Source organism: Trichosurus vulpecula, chromosome 7 (assembly GCF_011100635.1).
Source record: "Trichosurus vulpecula isolate mTriVul1 chromosome 7, mTriVul1.pri, whole genome shotgun sequence".
NCBI lineage: Eukaryota > Metazoa > Chordata > Mammalia > Diprotodontia > Phalangeridae > Trichosurus > Trichosurus vulpecula.
Window position 1 is genome coordinate 254,302,116 of NC_050579.1, and position 25,172 is coordinate 254,327,287.

The following is a 25,172-nucleotide window of genomic DNA, read 5'->3' on the forward strand; positions in this document are numbered from 1 at the left end:
CAAAGACACATTTTTATTTAATGTATAAGTATTCTTCTTGGAAAGAGGTTCTGATCAGCAGAGTTCCTCCTACTAAATCAGAAAAGCCTTCCCTCCTCAGAAATTTCCAACTCATATTTTATAGTGATCATGAAAAAAAATATTTCTCAGTAATGACTGTCGACCTGAAAGTTCAGTTAAAGGAGGCAAACAAGCTAGGGGATAGGTAAATTCATATATGTTTATTCCCTTAAAGCTAGCAAAGCTAGCTTACTTGTACATACAAGGAGCCAGAGCATAAGTTCTGGCTGTCTGAACAAAAGAATGAGAAAGTTTAAATGCATTTCAGGACAGCCCCAACTCAGCATGTCTGTGTCAGTCAAAATTTATGATCTCCATGTATGTTTAATCACAGTATAAGAAAGGAATTTCTTAATTGCATAGGTTGTAAATACAATTAGATAAGAGAGTTGACAAAATGTCCATTGAAATTATGATCTAGGACATCTGTATTTTCTTTACTATTAACATACCATAACACAGTATATGTCGATAAAATACTGAGATAAGGAAAAAAATACTGAGATAAGGAAAAGACCCATTATTCAAGATAGTGTCTCAGGTTAAGGGTCTCATCCTTATTTGGTCTCAGATCATGGAAGAGCTCAAAAAGGATTTTGAAAATCAAGTAAGAGAGGTGGAGTTAAAATGAGAAGAGAAGTGAGAGTGATGCAAGAAAACTATGAAAAGAGAGTCAACAGTTTCGCAAAGGAGACTTAAAAAATACTGAAGAAGATAACACCTTAAAAAACAGACTAAGCCAAATGGTAAAAGAGGTCCAAAAAGTCAATGAGGAGAAGAATGTCTTAAAAAGCAGAACTGGCCAAGTGGAAAAGGAGGTCCAAAAGCTCACTGAAGAAAATAATTCCTTAAAAATTAGAATGGAAAAAATGAAAGCTAATGACTTTATGAGAAATCAAGAAACAATCAAACAAAACCAAAAGAATGAAAAAGTAGAAGACAATGTGAAATATCTCAATGGAAAAACAACTGACCTGGAAAATAGATGCAGGAGAGATAATTTAAGAATTATCGGACTACCTAAAAACCATGATCAAAAAAAGAGCCTAGATATCATCTTTCAAGAAATTATAAAGGAAAACTTGAAAATATTATAGAACTAGAGGAGAAAATAGAAATTGAAATAATCCACAAATCACCTCCTAACAAGATCCCAAAATGAAAACTGCAAGGAATATTATAGCCAAATTTCAGAGTTCCCAGGTAAAGGAATTCCAAGAGGCTAGAAAGAAACAATTTAAGTATGGTGAAGCCACAGTCAGAATAACACAAGATTTAGCAGCTTCCACATTAAAGTACCAGAGGGCTTGGAATATTATATTCCAGAGGACAAAGGAGCTAGGATTACAGCCAAGAATCACCTGCCCAACAAAACTGAGTATAATCTTTCCAGAGAAAAATTGGATATTCAATGAAATAGAGGTCTTTCAAGCATTCTTAATAAAAATACCCAAGCTGACTAGAAAATTTGATTTTCAAATACAAGACTCAAGAGAAGCATAAAAAATTAAACAGGAAAGGGAAATCATAAGGGACTTAATAAGGTGAAACTATTTACGTTCCTACATGATGAAGCGCAACAAAGTATGGATCATTTCTCTGCTATTTGTGCTAATTTTGGCCTAACAACACCAAGAAAACAGAGGTGCTCTATCAGCCAGCACCACAGCACCCATATGTGAAAACACTGTTTACAGCAAATGGAGAAATTTTGAGTGCTTGTGGATAAGTTCACTTACCTTGCCAGTATACTTTCCAGTGATGTACACATTGGTTGATGCACATATTGCCAGAGATAGCTCAGGCTTCAAAAGAAAGTGTGGTAGAGGAGAGGAGAGGAGACTCACTACCAAACTGAAGGTCTACAGAGTCACTGTGCTGATCTCATTGTTGTATGCCTGTGAAACCTGTACAATATGCCAGAGCCATGCCAGAAAAATGAATTGTTTCCATTTGAATTGTCTTAGGAAGATTCTGAAGATCACCTGGCAGGATAAGATACCAGACACTAAGGTCCTTTCTTGAACTAAACTGCCAACCATTGAAACTCTACGGCAAAGAGTGCAACTACAATGGACTGGCCACATTTGAATGCTAAACAAACACCTGTATAAATGATTATTTATGGAGAACTCACACAGGGCAATGTGAACATGGTGGTCAGAAGGAGCAATACAAAGACACTCTGAAAATCTCTCTTAATAACTCTGGAATTGATTTGTGACATGGGAGACACTGGCATAAGACTGCCCATCATGGTGTGCCCTCATCAGAGAAGATGCTGTGCTCTATAAGCAAAGCAGAATTGAAGTAGCTCAAAAGAAACATGAGATGTGCAAATTCAGAGAATTCATACCAAATGTTCACATAGACTATTTGTGCCTGAACTGTGATAGAGCATTCCAACTTCCTATTGGTCTGATCAGCCACAGTCAGATGCATTGTAATTTGACTGTGACATAGTGATGAAATTTTGGTCCTCTTCAAGAATGAAGGCCAACCGCACCAACAATTTAAGAAAATTGCAAACTTCCAAGTTTTGTCTATATTTAAGAGGAAGTTTCATCTAGAATTATCATTAACCCTGTGCAAGAGTTTTCTGTGTTGTGGAATTCCTCCTGAGTAAATGGAAATCCTTACACAAAGGATCCCGTATCTTAGATAAGTATTGACTATAATCGACATTGATCACAGTAAGAGATTCATCACAGAAAAATACTACTGCTCTCAGAATCCCTTTAAACAATGTTATAACTATATCCCTCTTTTTCCTTTTATAGCAAATTCCTATAATCAAGAAGTTCTATAAGTACAATACTAAATTTATTAAATAACAGATTGATACTGGAACATCTCTGAGTTGTTAAAATAGGATGCAAGTATGAATATCTTACAAATTTAACCTGTATTTGTGGTCAAATAATAATATGAAGATGATATCCTCCTCAGGGGGAAATGATTAGACAAAGTAATAAGACAAAGATGTAATGTGATAGTTTTCTAATTAAATGGAATAGTAAATTTTGAGAAGAGCAACAGTTTTCTCTAAGAACTATGTACAGATATATATAATTGGCTTCCAAAATTTATCTATCATGGAAATTCAGACTTTGAGCATGTTTTGGTAATAAGTTCTCAAATTGGGTTTTACACATATTTTATATAGATAAAGGTAAAGAAAATAAATGTATTTTCCACTGTTAAAGTATCTGTCTGATAATCTTAAAAGGCAGAAGAGCTCATTTTTGGTTGGACCCTCAAAATAAAAAAAAAAGATTTTTATATCAGGTACAGGATTAGGGTAAAGACAGAAACAGCAAATGGTATGTAAACTGAAATTTTCTGAAATTTTAAAATTGGAGAACCAAATTCAAGTGATTTTACTAAATCATACTAAGTCAGAATTATCTAGGAACTTTTGAATTTGGAGCCCTTCTCAAAACTAGTCCATTACGAGCCCTCTAAGCAGTTTAATGTGCACCTGACTTGATGCAATTATGTGGTTACAGGAACTGTGAGAACAACTTTCTTACATGATTTGAACTTGGCGGGGCTGAGAAACTGTACCATCTCTATGTGTCTATGTTATGCTGACCAGAAACTCTGACCCAAAGATTCATACAAGGTGTTTTCTCTCAATTGTCAACCCATATGTCTTCTAAAAGTCCCTTCCAGGTCCTTCTGACTACTCCCACAGCTGCCTACTTGTGACTGTGGACTCCTGGATCACCTAAAGATTGTCCCTACTCTTGAGCGGATATCTAAGCCCATAGGAGGCCTTGCCTTTCAGTTCTGTAAGGGCCTGGAGAAGACAATATCTGACACAGATGGCTTTCCTGAGGCCTGTGAGAGGAAGGGCTCCCTCCCCACTTGAGGCCCCTTTTCAGATCCTTGCATGCCATACACCATTTACCCATATCTCTAGGCTGCCCTAGTTTTGGTTTTGGTTGCCTGATTGTATGGTCTTCTTTTACTATGTGCCCTACCTCAGGCTTCCTTTTGGTCTCCTTCTTTACTTGTTTTTGGTTGCATTGCAAAGGGCTGAGGAAGAGTGAGGTTTTCCTCATGCTGTCCTTAGTCTGCAGGTAGCATGTTTGGCATACCTTTGACCAAAAGGAGGGGCGATGTGGAACCTTTTGAGCCCCTTTGAAATGCTACCTGAGTGAACCCCAAAATTAAGCTGACTGGGAGCATTTTTCTGTTTATGACTGATAAGGAACAGGTGCCTTGAACTGGACACTATCTTGATTAACAGCATTTCTCTTCTCTTGTTGTTTTATGGATATTATCCTTTTATGACACTCTTATATTCGACACCCCCTTGTTTATGGCTGACAGAAACCAGGCACCTTGGGGGTACTCTATTGTTCTATGGAAACCAACATTTTGATTGACAAAAGACACAAGCATCCTGAGTCAGGAAGGAGGGAAAACTTCTTTGCTGTATGAGTATATTATCTGTGCAGCTGGCCTAAAGTGAGCTTATTTCCAGATGAACTCCTATGCATGTCGTACATGCATGTCTGCCTGCCTGGAGAGAAATAAACATGCACATATAGTTTAACTCTGTTTATCTTTCTTAGGTTGACAGCTACAAGGAGACATGCTCAGAAACTATACAGATCAGAAAACCTGAGTTAAAATCGGTCTCAGAAATTTACTAGCTGTGTAATCTTCAGCAAGTTATGTCACCTATTTGCCTCATGTGTACAAATGGGAAAATGATGGCTAATGATGGCACCTACCTCCCAGGTTATTGTGAGGATCAAATGATGTAATAATTGTGAAATGCTTAATACAGCGCCTGGCACATGGAAAGCACCATATAAATGTTAACTATTACTATTATTTTTACCTGGATGTACTTGCTCCAAACTGGATTACTCCATACTGGGTTTTATTTTTTTTTTTAAAACAAGTTTTGGCCCGTTTATTAAAGTATATTTTTAGACAGTCTACTTCTCACTGGTCTGTTCTGGCATGCTTCTAATGATATCAGAATCACCTGGATCAATGATAGCCAGTGTACGTACTCTGTAGTACTTCCCACATGCTGTACCCAATTCAATGTTATTGCCACTGTAGTGATGTACGCCAGTTTTGGCCAACATAGCGTAATATTCAATCTCTGATTTCCTCAAGGCTGGGCAGTTGTTGGCTAAGATGACCAACTTGGCTTTGCCTTGTCAGATCATTTTCAGGGTCTGTTTGTAGCCCAGTACATATTTGCCGCTTTTCATGACCAGATGGAGCCCGAGTTGATGGACTCCAGCGACTTTCTCATCTTCTTTGCGGCCACCATCTTCCTGCCTGCGGTGCGGGAGGACCCTCAGCCAGAGACCTGCTGCCAAGATGGCCAGGAAGCGAGAAAGGCCACACTGGGTTTTAGATGTGATTAGTATAGAATCCCAAATTGATAGATGGTAAAACTTATATTAAAGGATTTGGAAGTGAATTCATATGAATTGATCTTATTTGGCTAGAAAGGTTTTGTTATCCTTTAAAAATCCACAATATTGTTTTGTTTACTGTTTGGCTTCTAATTTCTTATGTTGTAAATTTTGAGAAACAAATATATGAGAATATTGTTACCTTGATTTATACCTAGAAAGAGTTTCACTTGTATCTTTGGAAAAGTAACTTCATTTTTTAATCTGGATTCTGTTAGATTATAAATTGAGCATTTGGAGATGTGGTCACAATGTTTTGAAAACTATTAGGTATTTAATGGGATATTTTTGGTTTGTTTTTTTAAACTGGATGAAGTTTGAGACTTGTAGTTGGCCAAAGTCATGAGGTCTTATCAGTTCTGCTGTCAGGGCTTTCTAAAGTTCTGAAGTTTGAGAAACTAAGACTACTTTCAACAGAAATGGGGGACCTACAAGTTTGCTTATAGTAAAGAGTGAGTTTTATCTGAAATTTTATTTGGCTATGACTTTTTAAAAATTATTTTTATTAATTTTATTTTAATTTTATTAATGTAATATAATTATTTAAATATTATACCTGTTAATAGGTAGCATGTATTGAAGTTGTGTCTTTGAACCAACTCAGTAACAGTAGACCTTAGATTCAAAGACTTCATTTTGTTTCAAGGGTTAACAGGCAGTACAAAATTGGAGGCTTACTGTACTCAACATTTTTCTGGGGTTTGGAATCAACTATTGTGTATTCACTGTATGTATGAAAGTCCAGAATGTAATTATTCATATATTATAACTAAAGGGTAAATAAGATGTCCTTATATGTGTTCATTGTTAACTATTCTTGCAACCTGAGAAAAATGATAATACCTTAACCCTAACCTGTGACTAGCATAAATTTGCTATTTGAGGCAAACTCTCATAGGACTGTAGTTTGATATTGTTCTGAGTTTGTGTTTGGACATGAGTGTCTGAATTGCTATTAAGCCAACAGTTCAAGGGGAATGCCATATGTTGCCCAAAGGAAATGTGATTTGAAAACTACTACCAGTGGATATCTATGTCTGGGAAAGTTGAGGGGATGACCTTGCATAGGCAAAGGAAGGATCCTATTGACTCAGTTTCCTGTCGTCCTATTTCCTTTATGAACACAATATTTTCCCACCTGGTAAATTCTAAGTCTAGCTATGATACCCTGTGAATAATTTGGAACTTGATTTTATGATTGGCTGTTAAATAAGACTTGTTCCTGGAATCAAACAGAGCTAAGGGAGTTTTTCCACTATTGTGGCTTATGTGAGGTCAGTCTGTGCCCTTGAAGGAGCAGTCTTAATAATGTCATAACTCCAGGGGTGGGGAACCTGTGGCCTCAAGGTCACATGTGCCCTTCTAGGTCCTTGAGTGCAGCCTTTTGACTGAGTCCAAGTTTTACAGAACAAATCCTTTTAAGGGGTTGCTGGCATCTTGGGTCAGCCTTCCTTGATATTCACACCTGGAGTTAGACTCAGAAAAAAATAGTTAACAGTCCCCATTAAGTCTCTGAATAGCAAGTTCCAATGATCAGTTTAAGATGTGACTATAATCTCACATTGCTTAAGGAACGTCCTTAAGGCTAGCATTAAATAGCTTGCATGTATTTTAAAAATTGGACCATATAAATATGATAGGTAAAATGTTTCTGATTTAATTCCAGCAATTAATTGCACAATTTGTATTAACACCCAATTTGCTCTTATATCACTTTGAAACATTTAAGGATCTTACTCCACATAGATACAAAGTAACTTTAAATCCCAGCCTAAGTCTATAGGATAATGATTCAACCTTACATTTGTATTTTTATTTCACAGACGTCTTTTTCCTTTGTCCAAATTATTTCCTTTAATATTTGGAAACAATATTATCTTTCATATGACTGTACAAGAGTACCAATTTACCCAATCATTTGATAATTCCCAGGTAATTCTTACTTAATATACTTAATACACTCACTTAAATTTGGTTTTCCATTTTTGAAACTTCAGAGTATTTCAGTTTATTTTTTATTTGCTGTTTCTATCCTTACCTAAATCTTGTACCTGGTATAAGAATCCTTTAAAATATGAAGGTCCAGCCATAAATTGAACTCATCTTCCTTTTAAAATTATCAGGCAGATACTTTAATAAAAGAAATATAATTTCACTTTTTACCACTATCTTATACAATTTTGGGCAAAAATCCAAATTTGAGATCTTATTACCAAAGCATAATAAATTTTGGAAGTCAAATCATATACATCTGTACATAATTCTTAGAGGAATCAATATGATCCCATTGCTTTTCCTAAAAATTTACTATCCTTTTTTTTATAGACATTTGTCACATTACTACTTTATCTAACCATTTCCTCCTTTTGGAGGATGATATCTCTGTATTATTTTAATTTTTATTCGGCCGTGAACATAAGTTAAAATTGTTTAAAATTTTAAGCTATTCATGCCTGCATCCTATTATAATAACTCAGAGATATTCCAATATCCATCTATTACCTAATAGATTTAGCATTGTGCTTACAAAACTTCTTGATAATATAAATTTGCAAGGAAAGAAAAGAGGGACAATGTCATATATCTTAACAGAAGGAAAGAACTTCCTTAGCTCTGTTTGATTCCAGGCATGAGTCATACCTGATAGCCAATCATATAGTCACTAGATGCTGAAAGCAGGGCTTAAGAGTAATAGGTGGGGATTTTTCCTTTTCAGAAAGGAAAGAGCAGAATTGGGAAATAGAGTCAAGAAGATCCTACCTAGGCTGTGTCCAAGGTCATCTTCAAAACCTTTTCCCAGGCACAGACATCCCTTTAGAAATTCTCAGCCTGTAATGCCTGCCATTCTACAACTGGCTTCATGAGACCTATCCCTGTAATCAGAGCTTAAAACAATATTAAATTGTAGTCCCATAAATTCTTAAATAGCAAATAAATGTCCTTCAGGCAGGACTGTCCCAAATTTCATTGAGCTAATAATTACCAAATCAAGCTACATAATTTTCTGTCTTCTAAAATACTTTCTCATACTCTTTCTCAACTTACTTAAACCATTTGAAAATAGAATTCTCTCAGAACAGGAGAGGCTTAGCTAACTCCCATTTGTCCCCAAACCTTATCTGGCTTTCATATTTCCAATCAAACCTTTATCTTGCCAAATCTTTCAAACCCATTATTCAGCCTTCCTTTACATTTCAACCACAAGACAAGACAGCTCATAACTTAGTACTTTTTACTGACATAACCATCTATACTGGAATCCCATTCCAGCTTAAACAAAGCCAAGAGTTTAATGACTAACCCCACAAGTTGATGGATTTATGTCCCTGTTTACTCATTCTGGAGGAAAGGGACACTTTAGGAATTAAATCTTTTACACAAACGATAAGCTCTAACTCTTGCTTAAAATCACAAAAATATTTTTCAAAACATTTCTAGAATCATTTCCCTTCTTTAAAAACAGTTTAAAATTTATCCTGATGTTAAAAGGAATACTCACTAAACTTTTCTGAAGAAAATTATTTAGAAGGTTTCAAAATGATAGACATCTTTCTTTCTCCTTAAAGCAAATTAACCCCTTAAACACTGGAATTCATCAACTAAGTTGGTGGAAAATATCCTCATTCTCAAATATTATACAGAATTCCTAGATATTTCAAAGTTCCTTAGTTAAAAAGGTGTTGGGATAGAGAATACTTAGTTTCTATAATTTAAGAGGAACATACCCAATTAAATTAGCCTTATCACAATAACAAAGTTTACCAGGACTTTAAAAACTTACTTCATAGAAATTCCTCTACACAGAAAACTTTACACAAGGTGGATAAGAATCCATGGCTAGATGGTGCCAAAAGTCCTTGTTTCAGTTATCAACCTCAATTTCTTAATTAAGTACAATTCCTAATCTAATAACATCTAGATTATAAGAGGAATTGTTTTTCTAACAGCATAGATAATGCAATGTTAACCAAGTTGCATAATATAACAAATTTAGAAATATAAGTATACCACAAGCAATTATCATATATTTAAAACTTCAAACAGAACTAATTAATTACCAATCAGGTGATCATGACTTAGTTCGATAAGCAAATCAAATCTGGATTCATAATCACTAGTGGTAACATTTTAATTTCTAAGGTCCAATACTCTAAGCACTGTAAAGGAAAAGATTATTATCTATAAAATCACATTTTTTTCCAATATTACTGATACATCTGTTTGCCAAATTACACAATTTAGAAATGTAACAATGCCCAAAATATTATTATGTATTTAAACTTGAAACAACCCATTTTCAATTTAGGTAAATACATTTCTTAATATCCTTGCCAGAGAATCTTTCACCTCATCATTTGAAACTATTACTTTAACCCACCAGATATATTCTCATAATAGAAAAATTTTCACATGGAAAGTCTGTTCTCATAGTAAATATCAGTATTATTAACTATTTCTTGTTATAACCAAAATAACAGTTCCAAATTGTCAAATTTTATCACATCCCTTTAAAAACCCAATTCACATATATCAAAATCAGATTAAAATTGCTATAATATCATTTCTTACCACACAATGGTCTTCTCAAATTTCACAATGTGAGAATTTTAGAAATACAATGCAATTTTGGAAATACAGAAAATTAATTTCAGATGACATCAATTGCATTTCCAGATTACCACATATAGAAAATTTTCAACTTATTACTTTCAGTATTTTAAAACCACTTCAAAGTTAACAGTTACATTAAAAAAATGTAGTTTTTAATATATGCTAGTCATGATGTTAAGCATTTTGAAATCATTATCATTTGGATCCCATAGTAACCACCATTATCATTTTCTCTTCACAAATCAGGAAACAGGTCAAACAGAGATTAAACAAAAATAGAGTTTTGTAATTGGAACAGAGAAATATGAAGTTTACCTAGAGCAGAGGTTGATTTCTCAGTGCTGACAATTCTTGGAGGCAGAGCTTAGGGAATGCTAACCACAGTCCAAATGCATCTACCTCGCCCTTCCCCCACAACTGCAGAAGTTACTGAGCCTAGGGTGGTTGGCAGCTGCTGGGGAAAGAGTGGGAGAAATGTATAGGACCTGGGTGACATTTCCAAGCTTTTCCAAAAGGATGGGCTACAAAGGTACCCAGGGGGCACAGGATACTATCAGTCTGTGAATTTCTGCCTCTCTCCTCCTTTTGCCAGGTGGGGAAGAGTGATTTAAGTTTTCCCTACAGTTCTCCTGCATTCTCTTCTTGTAATTTGGTCTGGGACGAAAGGAGTTATATTATGAAGGCAGAATTCATGATTTCAAAGAAAATCATTTATATGCCTGAACGGTTCAGAACTGCAGGATATAAGGAATTCTCTAAGTAGAAGCAGAAGAATTAAAGCATTTATTCAAGCTCCAAAGTAGCAGATCCACGAACCAGTGTCCCCAATTTGATATCCTGGCCAAAAGCTTCCAGGCCCAATAAGTCTGCCTCACAAGAGTAACCAGGAGGTTACAGAAAAACATGGTGACATTAAACCAAATCATATTCATGCTTCCCTGCTCCGGTAAGATGATTACCCACTGGCCTCAAGCCCTTGCTCAGCACTCTCTGGTCCACACCCAGGCCAGCCCTGCTACCAGCAGCGGCTGCTGCTTCAGCTCCTTTAGCTTTGGTTTCAGCTTTGGCTGTTGCTGTTGCTGTCGCTGCTGCTGGTTCCAACATATCTCAATCTCCATGCTGTGGTCTCTCCTTTTATACAGTTTCAGACGTCATCAAGTGTCATCTGAGCTACCAGAACTTAGGCTCCTAAGATTGGCTCTGGTCTTAGCTCCTCCTCTTAGGACCCTGGAACCTTCATGCCCACATGGGCTTAGCACCTAGTAATTAGGGGTTTGGGGCAAACTTAGGAGCAAAGATCTAATCAGACCTTCTTAGTTGGCCCCACTCCCTTAGTCAGCCCCACCTGGGGCCCCACCTTAAGCCTATTCAAATAGGAGGGAAAGAGCTTCTCACATACTGATTGCCTTAACAGGAGGTAACCGGAATCCTTGTGGCTGTTTAAATTTCCCACAATGAGATCCTCTCCTAACTTTGGGAGGGAGTGAGGAATGATAAGTGATCAGCATTGGGAGCGTGTTTCAGCAAGAGTGAGCTCCTGAAGTGATTTATAGTCTCAGGAGTTCTCTCTCAAAAAGTCCAAACTTTTATTCTTGAGGAAAAGGGGAATTTGCAAGGACCTAAGATCTGACAGGGATGGAGTGAATGAGGGTCAGATCTTGCAACCTTTGCTCAGAGCACTTCTATGATCTTTGGGGCGTGGAGGGGGTTGATGCCTCCGGTGTTTCTGGTTTTCTAAAACCTTGAGACGGATTTTATATTCAGATTTCCAATGCCCTGGTTTCTTGCAATAATGACAGATACTCTTATCTTGCTAGAATTGGGGCATGGGGTTGTGATAGGAGCTGTTGGTCGCTGAAGCTGCATAGTATAAACCTGATTGTTTTTAGTTCGGAGTTCCCTCTTTGCTGCTAAGTCCTCCTCAGCCTGTGTTGCTAGGGTCTGGGAGAGCTGAGAGGCAAGCTCAGCTATAAATTGCGGGTATTTAGACTGCCATTCTGGCTGGGTGATTTTTATATCACCTGTTTGAGTAACTGGATTTCTAATTTTAGTTTTTGATTGACCCATTGCCAATTTTTTTTCCTTTTCTTTTCTTTTCCTTTTTTTTCCCCCTAGATTCGGATCCTCAAATGGGGACCTAATTAATGCAAAGCGATTTAACTCGAATTGGTCCCTGCCCCTAAAGCTAGTTTAAAGGGAATTTTGGACTTATAGCAACCTAGTGGGAGTCCTTTGGAAGAATAGGGAGAACTTACTCAACCTTCGTCAAGGTTAAGACTCCAGGAAACATGGATCTTGTAGCGCCTGAGTCAAAGCGTTGCCAAGGTTGGGATGTGGTCATCCTATTATGTCAGTTCCAATCTGATGCCCACGGCACCATAACTGTTGAACCTGAAAGTTGGTTAAAGGAAACAACAGACCAGGTGATAGAAAAATTTATTATTACTTATACATTTATTCCCATTAAACTTAGCAGATATATGCATGCATGGAGCCAGACTAAATCTCACTCTCTGAACAAAGAAATGAGAAAGCTTAAATACATTTTTTAGTCCCAAGCAGCAGCCTGCATTACATCACTTTTATAACCCCCATGTATGTTAATCATGATACAAGACAAGGATTTTCCTTAATGGAATAGATTGTAAATACAATAAGTTAGGATAGTTGACAAAGTGTCAATTGGAATTACAACCCAGGATATCTGTGTTTAATTTACCATTAATATTCCATAACATAGTATATGCCCATAAAATATTAAGATAAGAAAAAGTCACATAATTCAAGATAATTCCTCAGGGCTAAAGGTCTCATCCTTAATGTCCAGAGGAAAGAATGCGCCATCTGGGCTTGTTGACATAAGATAGAAGTATTCTGAGTTTGCTCAGAGAACGAAAAGACTGTTAGGTCCAGACTCTTCCTCTGTTTGATTAGTTCAGGCTCTGGGTCTTATTAGGATTACAAAAATGATATAAAATGGTACAAAATGTTCCACACCATTTATTAATTTGACTTAGTTTCCTATGCATCTTAGAAATGAGACCTTTATCAGAAAAACTTGCTGTAAAATCATCCCCCCACCCAGTTTCCTGATTTTCTTCTCATTTTAGCTGCTTTGGTTTTGTTTATACAAAAACATTTTCATTTTATATAATAAAAAAATAACAATTTTACTTACAGTAAACATCTCTGTCTCTTATTGGGTCATGAACTCTTTCCTTATTCACAGATCAGAGAGATAATCTCTTCCCTGCTCCACTAATTTGTTTATATTGCCTTTTATGTCTTTCTAAATCATGCACCTACTTGAAACTCCTCATGGTATACAGTATAAGAGACTGGGGTTTGCCTAGTGTCTTCCACACTACTTTCTAGTTTTTCTAAAAGTTTTTGTCAAATAATGAGTATGTCCCAGCAGTTGACACCTTTGGGTTTATCAAACACTAGGTTACTATGTTCATTTGCTTCTGTATATTGTGAACCTATTCTGTTCTACTAATTAAACTATTCCTTACCTAGTAACAATTTTTTTTGATGATTTCAGCTTTGTAGTATAGTTTGAGATCTAGTACTGCTAGGTCCCCTTCTTTTCCATTTTTTTCATTTATTCTCTTGATCTTTTGTTCTTCCAGATGAATCTTATCATTTTTATAGTTCTATAAAGTGATTCTCTTGTAATTTGGTTGTTATGGCATTGAATAGGTAAATTAATTTAGGCAGTATTGTCATTTTTATATTGACTTAGGCTATTCATGAGCAATTAATATTTCTCCAGTTCTTTAGATCTGCATTTGTATGATGAGTATTTTATAATTTTGTTCATACAGTTCCTGTGCCTATCTTGGCAGGTAAAGTCCCAAGTATTTTATACCATCTGTAGTTATTTTAAATGGAAATTCTCTATCTCTTCCTGCTGAGTTTTATTGAAAATACATAGAAATGCTGGTGATTTGTGAGTTTATTTTATATTCTGCAATTTTGCTGAAGTTGCTAAATGTTCTGACTAGTTTTTTAGTTGACTTTCTAGGGTTCTCTAAATAACCCATTATATCATCTGCAAAAAGCGATGGTTATATTTCCTCATGGCATATGCTTATTCCTTAAATATTTTCCCCCTCTCTTATTGATAGACCTAGTATTTCTACTCCGGTTCTGAAATTAACAAATTAACAATCAATTAAGTCATTGGAAGGGCAAATACTGAAGCTGATGCCTAAATACTTTGCTCACATGAGAAGGCAAGACTCACTGGAAAAGACCGTGGTGTTGGGAAAGACTGAAGACAAAAGGAGGAGACAGCAAAAGGTGAGATAGTGTCATAGAAGCAATGAACATGAGTTTGGACAGACTTTGGAAGATAGTGGAGGATATGAGTCTGTGGGGTCACAAAGAATTGGACATGACTGAACAAATGAACAACAGCATTTCTAGTACAATATTGAATAGTATGCTCAAGATGAATATCCTTGCTTCACCCCTGATCTTACTAGAAAGGTTTCTAGCTAATCCCTATCATAGATCATGGTTTTAGATAAATGCTAGTCATTTTAAGGAAAGCTCCATTTATTCCTGTGCTTCCCAGTATTCTTGCACTGTTAAAAAAAAACAGAAATGGGTGTTGTATTTTATTATAAGTTTTTTCTGCATCTGTTGAAATAATTGTATGATTTTTTTGTTGTGAGAGATCACAATTATTGTGATCACAATAACAAAGAGTTGGATACAACTGAAAAACGACTGAACTACAACAAATGTTTTAAATGGCTTTATTATTCAATGTCCATCTTTTTTTCATTTATGATTAAGCTCAGATTTGGAAAGTCATTCACCGGGGGCTACATCCTGAGTTCCACTGCTCTTCAGAACACCTTATTCTATTTCTTCCTGCATTTCTATTGGGTACAAAAATGTCTAATGTTATTTGAATTTCCTTTCCTTTGTATTTGAAGGTCTTTCTCCTGATTACTTTTGGAACTTATTTTTTTCTGAATTAAATTGTTAAATTTAATCACTCTCTGTCTTGGAGTTTGCAGTCTTGGATTTTTTTTTCTGAAGCCAATCTATGAATTCTTCCAATTGGTATTTCATTCTCTATGTTCAGAAGTTCCTGTCAGTTCCCTTCCATTATTTCTTCCACTATAGTATTTGGGGTTTTTATCTTGTCATTTTTCTGGGAGATTGTTTCATCTATGATTGCTATATGGTCTTCTATTGGTTCTTCTTGTTGTTTATATGTGTCCTGCCTTTGAGATCAGTATGTTTCACTTGGATGGTAAGCATATTTTCTTTTAATGTTGTTTTTTGTTTCTTTTTGCTGATTGTTCTTCATTTTTGTGTGTTTGTATTCCCAGTTTATTGTTCCCTCATTTGTTTCTTTGGCATCACAGATTTTTTTCTTCTGCTCCATTATCTTTGCTGTGCAGGCCATGAATTCTGCTCTCATAATTCTCATTTCTCTTTTAAACCAATCAGGGACAATGTGTTGTGGTTCAATGTTCTCCTATTCAAGGCAACAGAATTAGCAGCAGCAGCAGTTTGGGGATGGTAAAGGGATTGGACAACTGGTCAGAAAAAGATTATAGGAGACTCCTGTGCTGGCACTGGATGCAAGTCTGGGTGGGTGCTGTTTGGCAACTCCATTGTCCATTACCCAGTTCCAGGTCTGTGTACCAGGGCAGACAGGTGTGCTTATAGTCATGAGGGATCAGGGGCCCTGTTGCAGTTCCAAGGGGGAGAGGAGTGCTTATGGTTTTAAGTAAGCAGGGTCCCTACCTGGGTAAAGAAAAGAGCAAAACCAGGAGAGCAATGACCATACCTCTCCCTGGATCACATCACCTTGGAAGCACTGAAAACTTACAGACCCCCAGAGCTAGCTGTGAAAACAGCAGAGTGGAAAAAGCCTGAAGCTTGGGATGGTGATACCACCATCTAACACAAAGTTCAAAATCAAAAAATTGGCTGGAAAAATAAGCAAATGACAGAAAAAGAACATGACCATAAAAAGCTACTATAGTGACAGAGAAGCTCAAGACACAAAACTCAGAAGACAACAACATGAAAACATTTATGGGCAAAGCCCCTTAAAATGCAGATGGGGTACAAACTCAAAGTTAGAAACTCTTCACCAGATGCCATGAGGGAAGGAGTCACAGAGATCCCCTAGAAGCAACTGAGGCAAAGAGACAGTAGCTGAAACTGAAAGACCATTCTGAATGCCTCTGCAGATAATTAAAGAGCCTCTTTAACATACAGTTAGCCAAGTGGAACCAATTATAGATTGTCTACACATGTTCCAAAATCTATACCTTTAAGGCATTTTCCTTAATCACCAATTCTTCTAGAAACAGGCTTTCCAGGTTCTCATTTGGAAAGATGCTGTTATCCCAGGTGCTCAGTGTACGTGTGTAACCAGAATGGCCTTTGTTTTCTTTGAGTGACTCAATTTATCTCAGTGAGCTTTACTAGGTGCTAAGCCCCAGGCCCAGACTCCATTAGGTGTTAACCTAATCCATGTGGATATGAACCTCCCAGGGTCCTAAGGGGAGGGACCAACTCAAGAACCAATCACCAGAGCCTGAGCTCTGGTGATTCAGGTGATGTTTGATGTCTGAAGCCCTATAAGAAGGGAGGACAGAGCCATTTGTGCGAGGCTCTGGAGGTGGTATTGATTAGGAGACTCTGGGCAGCTGTAGCTAAGGAGCCCTCCAGCTTGTAAACCCGGATGTTGAAACTTTGTTGAACTCTAGTAACTGTGTTAGGATTTGAATCAGACAAAGTCTGTTGATGTTTGTAATTTATTTGCATTTTGTTTTGAAGTTCAGGGTGCTGGTTTTTTCCCCTGAACTAACTGAATAATATTTGAATGCTGAATTAAAAGTAAGCTTGTCAACCCCTTCACCTTGCTTCCCTTGCTTAAGCAGATCAGAAGAACCTGTGCTGTTGGCAGCTTTCTGGGTGCTGGCTGTGGATGAATCTTATACCCCCACCGAAGCTGCTACCCAGATTGTTGACACAATGTAAGGCTAACTATTTGTGCCTATCAACCCTATACAACATTACTTTTGGCTCCCAAACTTTACTGAAACACTCTCTAAAGTCCCCATTATGATTATCAAATATGCATACAAACCTCCAATCCCTCCCATGAGCTCCTCTCCAACTGACAACTAGTATCTCTACCTAGATATCCCACTAACTCCTTAAATTCAACATGTCCCAAACTGTCAAGCTAAGTCAGTCAACACCTTCTATGTGCGAGGCACTCCACTAAGCATGCACCAGTGATAGACAAAAACAAAACAAAACCAGTCCCTTCTCTCAGGAAGCTCGACAGCGAATGGGAGAGACAATATGCAAATAATTATGTACAAAATAAAACTACATACAGTATAAATTGTAGCTAATCACAGAAGAAAGGCATTAAAGGGGATTGGAAAAGGCTTCTTGAGGAAGGTGAAACTTTAACTAGGACTAAAAAAAAGCTTAGGGAATCTGGGAGCCAGAGATGAGGAGGGAGAGAATTTGTATGTAGAATGGCCAGTGAAAATGAACAGTTAGAAGATAGGATATCCTGTTGCACAACAAGGAGGCCAGTGTCACTGGATCAGCAGAGTAAGTAGAGGAGATTCAAGTATAAGACCAAAAAGGGGGAGGGGGGAGAAACAATTTAACGAAGGGCCAAATAAAATTTTATATTTGATCCTGGAGGTAATAGTGAACCATGCAGTTTGTTGAGTATGGGGGTGGTATAGTCAGACCTTCACTTTTGGGAGGAACGATTTGACAACTAAATGGAAGATGGACTGGAGTGGGGAGAGACTTGAGGCAGGGAGACCAAACAGAAATCTATTGCCATAATTCAAGCATGAAGTGAGGAAGCCTGCACCAGAGTGGTGGCAGCATCAGAGAAGAGAAGGGGCCATATATGAAAGATGTTACAAATGTAGACCTGATAACAGATTAGATATGGGAGTGAGGGAGAGAGTGAGATATCCAGTATGACAACTACATTTCCAGCTTGAGTGACTGGGAGGGATTGTGGTGGCCTTGACAGTAATAGGAAAGTTAGGAATAGGGGAGGGTTTGAAGGCAAAGAGAATATGTTCAGTTTTGAATATGTTGTATTTGAGGTATCTATGGGGCATCTAGTTAAAGACAAACAAGCAGTTGGAAAAAGGAGACTAGAAGTCAAGAGGGAGGTTAGGGCTAGATAAATGGATCAGAGAATCATCTGCCTAGAGATTACAATTAAATCCATGGGAGTTGATGAGATCACCAAATGAAATAGTATACAGGGAAAAGAGAAGAGGGCCAGGACAGAGCCTTGGGGGACACTGAAGTTTAGTATAATGTGGATGAAGCTTCAGCAGAGGAGACTGAAGAGAAGCAGTTAGGTAAAAGAACTAGGAGAGAGCAGTGTCGCAAAAACTTAGTGAGAAGAGGGAGACTGACAGCATTAAAGGCTGCATAGCATAACCTCTAACTGTCCTCCATCCTCAAAAATGAAGATTGAGGAAAGACCATTAGGTTTGGTAACTTTGGAGAGTTTCCGTTGAATGATGTATTACAGAATTGTACTGCTGAGTTAAGAGAGTGAGAGGAACTGAACATCATCTGCTCACCCCCTACAAGTATGCTCCTCCTCTAAACTTCCCAAATTCTCTTAATGGATTCTCTGTCCTCCCAATCATTCAGGCTTGTCCACAGACATCTTTGACACTTCACTCCCTCACCCTCTATATATTCTTTTGCCAATTCCCTCTGTATATTTTCTCTATATAATCTGTATCTCTATATTCCCACCTATATATTTTCCACCTCTCCACCCCCTCTCCAACCATCCAGGCCTGTCTCAACAGACATCTTTGATATTTTACTCCCTCACCCCTTACATATTCTTTTGCCAGTTTCTATCAATATTACTTAGATACTATTTCTCACATCCATTCTTTTTTTTTTTTTATCAACTCACACACTGTAGTTCACATCTCTCCTCTGGATTACTGTAGTAGTTTCCTACTGGTTGGTCTTTTCACCTTCACTCTCTCCCCTCTGCAATCTGGAATTCCGAAGTTTTCAGTGACTTCCTATAGCCATACATTCATGGCCCTCCAAAAACTAGTTCATTTTCAGCTTTCACACTGCTCCTTTCTCCAGACAAGCTGTTCCCCCAAACTTATCCTGAACTTGAAGCGCATTTTTACAAAGCCATTCTCAATGCCTTTTCTGGGAGCTTTCCCAGAGCCTGCCTCCAGCTAAAAATGCTCTCTCCCTTCTCTGCTTTTCCTAGAATATTTTTGGTTCTGCCTTTTACACACCTCTTGCATTACACTTATTTGTGCACATGTATTAAGTCCTATTGGGCTCTAATCTCCTTAAGTGCATAACTAATTTTTTTTTCATTTTTGTATCCCCAGCTGCAGTTTCTCAAACAGTAGAACTAAAATGTTTAAATTGAATTCCCCGCCCCCATCTCTATGGCGATCATCGGAACCCACCCTAGTTCAAGTTGACCTGGAAACGGAAGTCAATAGTCACAGCTACTTCTGGGAGAACGTTTTCTGGAGGTCTTTCTACGTAGAAAAAGCTGAGCTGCCTTCTTCATAGGCCAGAGGTGAGAATGAGGAGTGGGTGTGGGTGGTCTATGGTGGGGCTGGGCCAGGGAAGCATCATTCTTATTCTCTGTAGGTAGCGGGAGGGAATCATCCGAGCATAAAGTCAAAGGCTCCCAAGGAAAAGCTGAAGAAGGAGGTGAGAAAGGACTAAATCTGTGTGTCTCCATGGCAGTCCAGACACACCTCCCTCCTCCTTTTTTTCTCCTTAGGAACTATCGGCTTCTTTGAGAACCTGGGCTTTTCGCTGAGGATTCTGGGTGTTTTGGGGGGGGTGGGGGGGTTGTAATTGGGGCCCTGCGCGGGGACTTCTGGGACTTGTAGTCCTGGTAGGGCGAGTGCATACTAGGGCTGCCGCTTCAGAGGGTCTTCTTGGAATCAGAGGTGAGTACGGTCCTAGGGACCTCAAAACCATTGGAACTCCCCACATATTGCCCGTGGCACTAAAGGGAGTCCATCTTCTGTTGCATTATCAAAGATTAGAAATCCCATAGTGTTCTGTTACTACAAGAAACGTTATTTTGGCGTCCCAACCCCTCCCTCCCTTCACCTTTAGTCTCTTGGCTCTATGATCATTTATTTACTTATTTACAGAGTTGTGGGATTAGTTACAAGATTGAGAAGTGTCCTAGAATCCAAATTTTAGGGCTGAAATGGACTAAAAGATCAATTAGGCTCATTAACACTCATTAACAGAGAGAAAAAAAAAGGAAAAGGGGAAGCATTTCCTGGAAAAAAAAATGTTAAAACAAGAACCTGGTAGCCTTGGGGTCTGACAGGGTTAGAGCTCAGAATTAGGAATGGGGAATGTGGTTTCCAGACCTTCTGCTGGCAAGGGTTCATTCTAGGCTCTTGGGGGTTTGTTCCCATTCCTTATTGGAGCTTTTAGAAGTTTTAGAAACTCATAATAATTATGAATCACAGGTCATTAGATCCACAAGGATTCATTAATCTCCTGTTAACATGCACTTTGCTAATAAGCCCTGTGGATACAAACATAAAAAATAAAGCAGTTCCTGCTCTCAAGAATCTTACACTCTAAAAGAATAGTGTCAGATAAAATATATGCTGAATATGTACAAAATTGATACAAGATAATTTTGTGAGGGAGCCCGCACTAGCAGTTAGGCTTCATGTAAAAGGTTGAGATGAATCTTGAAGGAGAAGGATTCCAAGAGACAGAGAGTGTATTGCAGGCATGTGAGACAGCCAATTTAAAAGCTTTGGGGTCTGGAGATGGAGTGAAGAGTGATAATCAACAAGCTGTATCATGCAGTATGGAGTAAAGTCTAAGAAGGTAGGAAAGGATCAGGTTGTGAAGAGCCTTAAATGCCAAGTAAAGGATTTTATATTTGATCATGGAGGCAATAGGTAACCACTGGAGTAAATTAAGGAAAGTGTTAGGTGGCATTATCAGACCTGCACTTTAGTAAAATCATTTTGGCAAATGTGCGGAGGGTGAATTGGAATAGGGAAAGACTGAAGTCAAGGAGACTAAATGGTAGGCTATTGCAGAAACCAAGAAGAGAGATGAGGAGGAGGACCTGAACTAGGGTGGTAACTGTGTAACTGGAGGGAATGATATGTTGTTGAAACAGAAACCACAGCATCTGACAACTAGTTGCATATATGGGGTGAGAGAGAGGGAGGATTCACGGGTAAAGCCAAGGTGGGAAACTTGGTTGTCTAGAAGGATAGTCATGCCCTTGACATTAATAGGGAAATTGGAGAACGGGTGGGGACTTTCTTGGGGGAGGGGGGGGTGGGGAGAGAATATAATGGGTTCTGTATTGGACAGATTGAGTTGGAAATGTTTATGGGACATCCAGGTGGAAATGTCTAATAGGCAGATGTGCAACTGGAGCTCAGGAGAAGTTTTAAGGTTGGATATCATCTACATAGAAATACTCATTAAACCCATGGGTACTAGTGAGATTACCAAGATCATTTCCCACCCAGGTACTTTCCTGGACTGCATCACCTCTCCATCATTCTGCAAGATAAAGTCAATTCAGAAACTCAACACCTTCTCAGATAATTTCCCCCTCTTACATTCCAATAGAGATAGTGTCATATAAAGAATATACAGAATATGTACAAAATTAATATAAGATAGTTTTGTGAGGGAGTATGGGCTTCCTGTAAAAAGCTGAGATGAATCTTGAAGATCAGGGATTCCAAGAGGCAGAGGTGAGAAGAGAATACATTACAGACATGAGAGACGGCCAATTTAAAGGCCCTGGGTTCTGGAGATGGAGAGAAGTGTGATGAACTTGCATGACTTCAAGTTACATGACTTCATCATTCCCTGCCATCCTCCCCCTTCAGCTTCTTTTTACGTGTTGTCTCCCCCGTTCGATTGTGAGCTCCTTGAGGGCAGGGATTGTCTTATACCTTTTGTTGTATTCCCAGCATAGGCACTATGTGGGTGTGTATGTGTATACACACACACATATACACACTAACTGTTGTGTGTTCAAGAGAGAAAGTATAAAGAGAAAGGAGAAGAGGGCCTAGGCCTTGGAGTATACCCACAGTCAATGGGCATGATGGGGATGATAAATTAGCAAAAGAGACTGAAGAGAGGTCAGAAGGGTTTTCATGCCATGAGAAACCAGAGTAGAGAGTATCCAGGAGAGAATGGTTAGTGTTGTCAAATATTGCAGTGGCCAAGGAGGAGGCAAATTGAGAAAAGGCCATTAGTTTTGGCAGTTAGAAGATTGTTCAGTAGTAACTTTGGAGAAAGCAATTTCAATTGAGTTTGGAAGCCTAATCACAAAGAGTTAAAAATAAAGGAAGAAGTGGAAAAACCAGGTGAGTAGATGGTCCTGAATAGACCAAAATATACTATAATGCCTTCCCTGGGATTTCTCAGATTTTTATGGTTCAAGTAAAGGAAGTCTAAAGTACAAAGGGTATAGGGCATACAAAAAGTAACAGTTGAGTTCTGCACTAATTTAAAGGTTGGTCAGTAATTGTCATTTGAATTTCAACATTACCACCCATTTCACCATGAAATTATAATGATAATCCTATATATGTGTGTGTATATATATATATATATATATATATATATATATATGTATATATATATATATATATATATATATATATATGTATATATATATCTTTGAAATTTTCATATATTCTATGTTATTTGATCTTGCAACAATTCTGTAAGGAAGGGAACATTAAATATCAATATAGCTATTTTTATAGATGAGAAAACTGAGGATACAAAGAGTACAATTATCTCCTCTTATCCCCCTCCAAGGGACTTAATAAATCTCTAGTGACAATTCATTAGATGCAGATAAATCCTGCGTAATGTTGCCCTGACAAACATTTTTACAATATTGTCATTAATGCGTTATAACCAAACCTCAGCTAATGCTAACCCTTCTACTTAGATTCTTGAATCCATTTCTTCCCATCTCCTCTATGAACTTACTCCTTCAATCATCCCTTTTCTTTCCCTAATTTTCACCCTCTCCTTGTTATGAGTCCTTGGACTTTAGGATAAAGAAGCTTGTTGTCCATCTTTCGTTTTTCAAAGAAGACCAATTACATCACAGGTGGTGTCTTGATTTGCACATGAATTGGATTTAAGTGAGGCAGAGTTGTACAGAGATGTCACCCTTATACTCTCTTCCTGAGTCACTGAAGGCAGGACAAAAGTCAAGATTGCTGACATTGGCCCAAAATGCAGTGGATGACTGGTTTCTTTGATGTCTGAGCTCTAAACACTCTACACTGCCTGTTTCAGCCCCCTCTATGGCCATTAGAACAGATTGTTCTCAAGGGGGCAGCTAGGTGGCAGCTGGGTAGTGAGTAGAGCACTGGCCCTGGAGTCAGGAGGGCCTGAGTTCAAATTTGACTTCAGACACTTGACACACTTACTAGATGTGTGACCTTGGGCAATTCCATTCAACATACATTTGTTGTGTCAGGCACTATGGTAGTCACAACACAAAATGAAACAGTCTTTGCCCTTAAGGACTTTACAGTCAATTTGGGTGGGTGGGGTAACTGGCAAATTAGTAAATACAAAATATATTTTTAAAAAACAATTAGGGAGGGTCCAGAGTGGTGAGCAGATCAGCAAAGCCCTCTTTATAGGTGGTGGCATGTTTGCAGAGCTTTGAAGAGAACTCAGAATTCTAGATTGTGGAGGTAAGATCAAAAGACATTCCAGGTCTGAGAAACAGCCTATACAAAGATAGATTCAAGAGGTAGAATGGCATATTTAATGAGCAGGTTTTTGCATTTAGTTTTTATTTTGTCATTTACATGTAAACAAAATTTTTAACATTTTTTCTTTTTTGGGGGGAGGCAATCAGAGTTAAGTGACTTGCTCAGGGTTACACAGCTAGCATGTGTCTGAGGCTAGATTTGAAAAAAGGTCCTCAGGACCCAGAGCTCATGCTCTAGCCACTGTGCCACCTAGCTGCCCAACATTCATTTTTTAAAATTTTGGTTTCCAAATTCTCAGCCTTCCTCTTCTTCTCTTCGTTGAGAAGGCAAGCAATTCAATATAGATTATACATGTGCGGTCATGCAAAACATTTCCATATTAGCCATGTTGCAAAAGAAAAAGCAATCCAAAAAACTCCCAATAATAATAAAGTTTAAAAAGTATGCTTCAATATGCATTCATACTCCATCAGTTTTTTTCTTTTTAGGTTATCCACCAGAAAAAACTGATGGAATCAGAATTTTTCATCATAAGTCCTTCAGAATTGTCTTGGAGAATAGCTAAATCATTCACAGTAGATTATCATACAATGCTGCTGTTACTGTGCACAGCGTTCTCCTGATTGTGCTTATTTCATTTTGCTCACGTAAGTCTTAGGTTTATACTTTCCTCCATCTGTCTCTAAAATTGAGGGGTTTCCCCCAAATTATGATCACCCCCCCCCTTTTGCTGTAATTACAGTATTAGGTTCTTTCAGTTACTTTAATATATTTTTTAAGGTAGCCTTGCTCCCACTGACTCTCTTCTTGTTTCCCTTTAGGGTTTTGTTTATTAGTTTCTCTCTCCTGCTTTTATCTGTTATATATTTCTATCGGTTCTTTTTTCCTCTCAGACAGTTAGGTTTCCCTTCCTCTCCTCCCCTTTAGCTAGTCCTGTTCATTAGGGTTTTTTTTAGTTTAATTCTTTGGACCTCTTTTGAAAAAGGATTTCTTTCACTCTTCATTATCAGACTTCTCTTTCTGTTTACTGTAGACCATGGTCTCTTTTCTCCGTATTCTACATATAATCAAAGTTTCTAAGGCATTCTTTCTAAGCTCTGCCCTCTTGGCACTTTCTTCTACTACCTTGTAGGGCTTACCCTATACATTCACCGTTTCCGTTGTGCTTCTCTCTCAGAACAGTGCCATTTATTGCAGGTGTCAAAGAAGATATTGCCCTGTGGTAAGGTACCTCCCTACCCACACT

The 25,172-nt window shown here is 37.9% G+C and overlaps 1 pseudogene across 1 annotated transcript in view; it reads left to right on the plus strand.

The window, feature by feature from the left end:
- LOC118856762 overlaps nucleotides 1-25,172 on the plus strand; it is a 91,172-nt pseudogene that overhangs the window by 23,088 nt on the left and 42,912 nt on the right. The window lies entirely within an intron of this gene.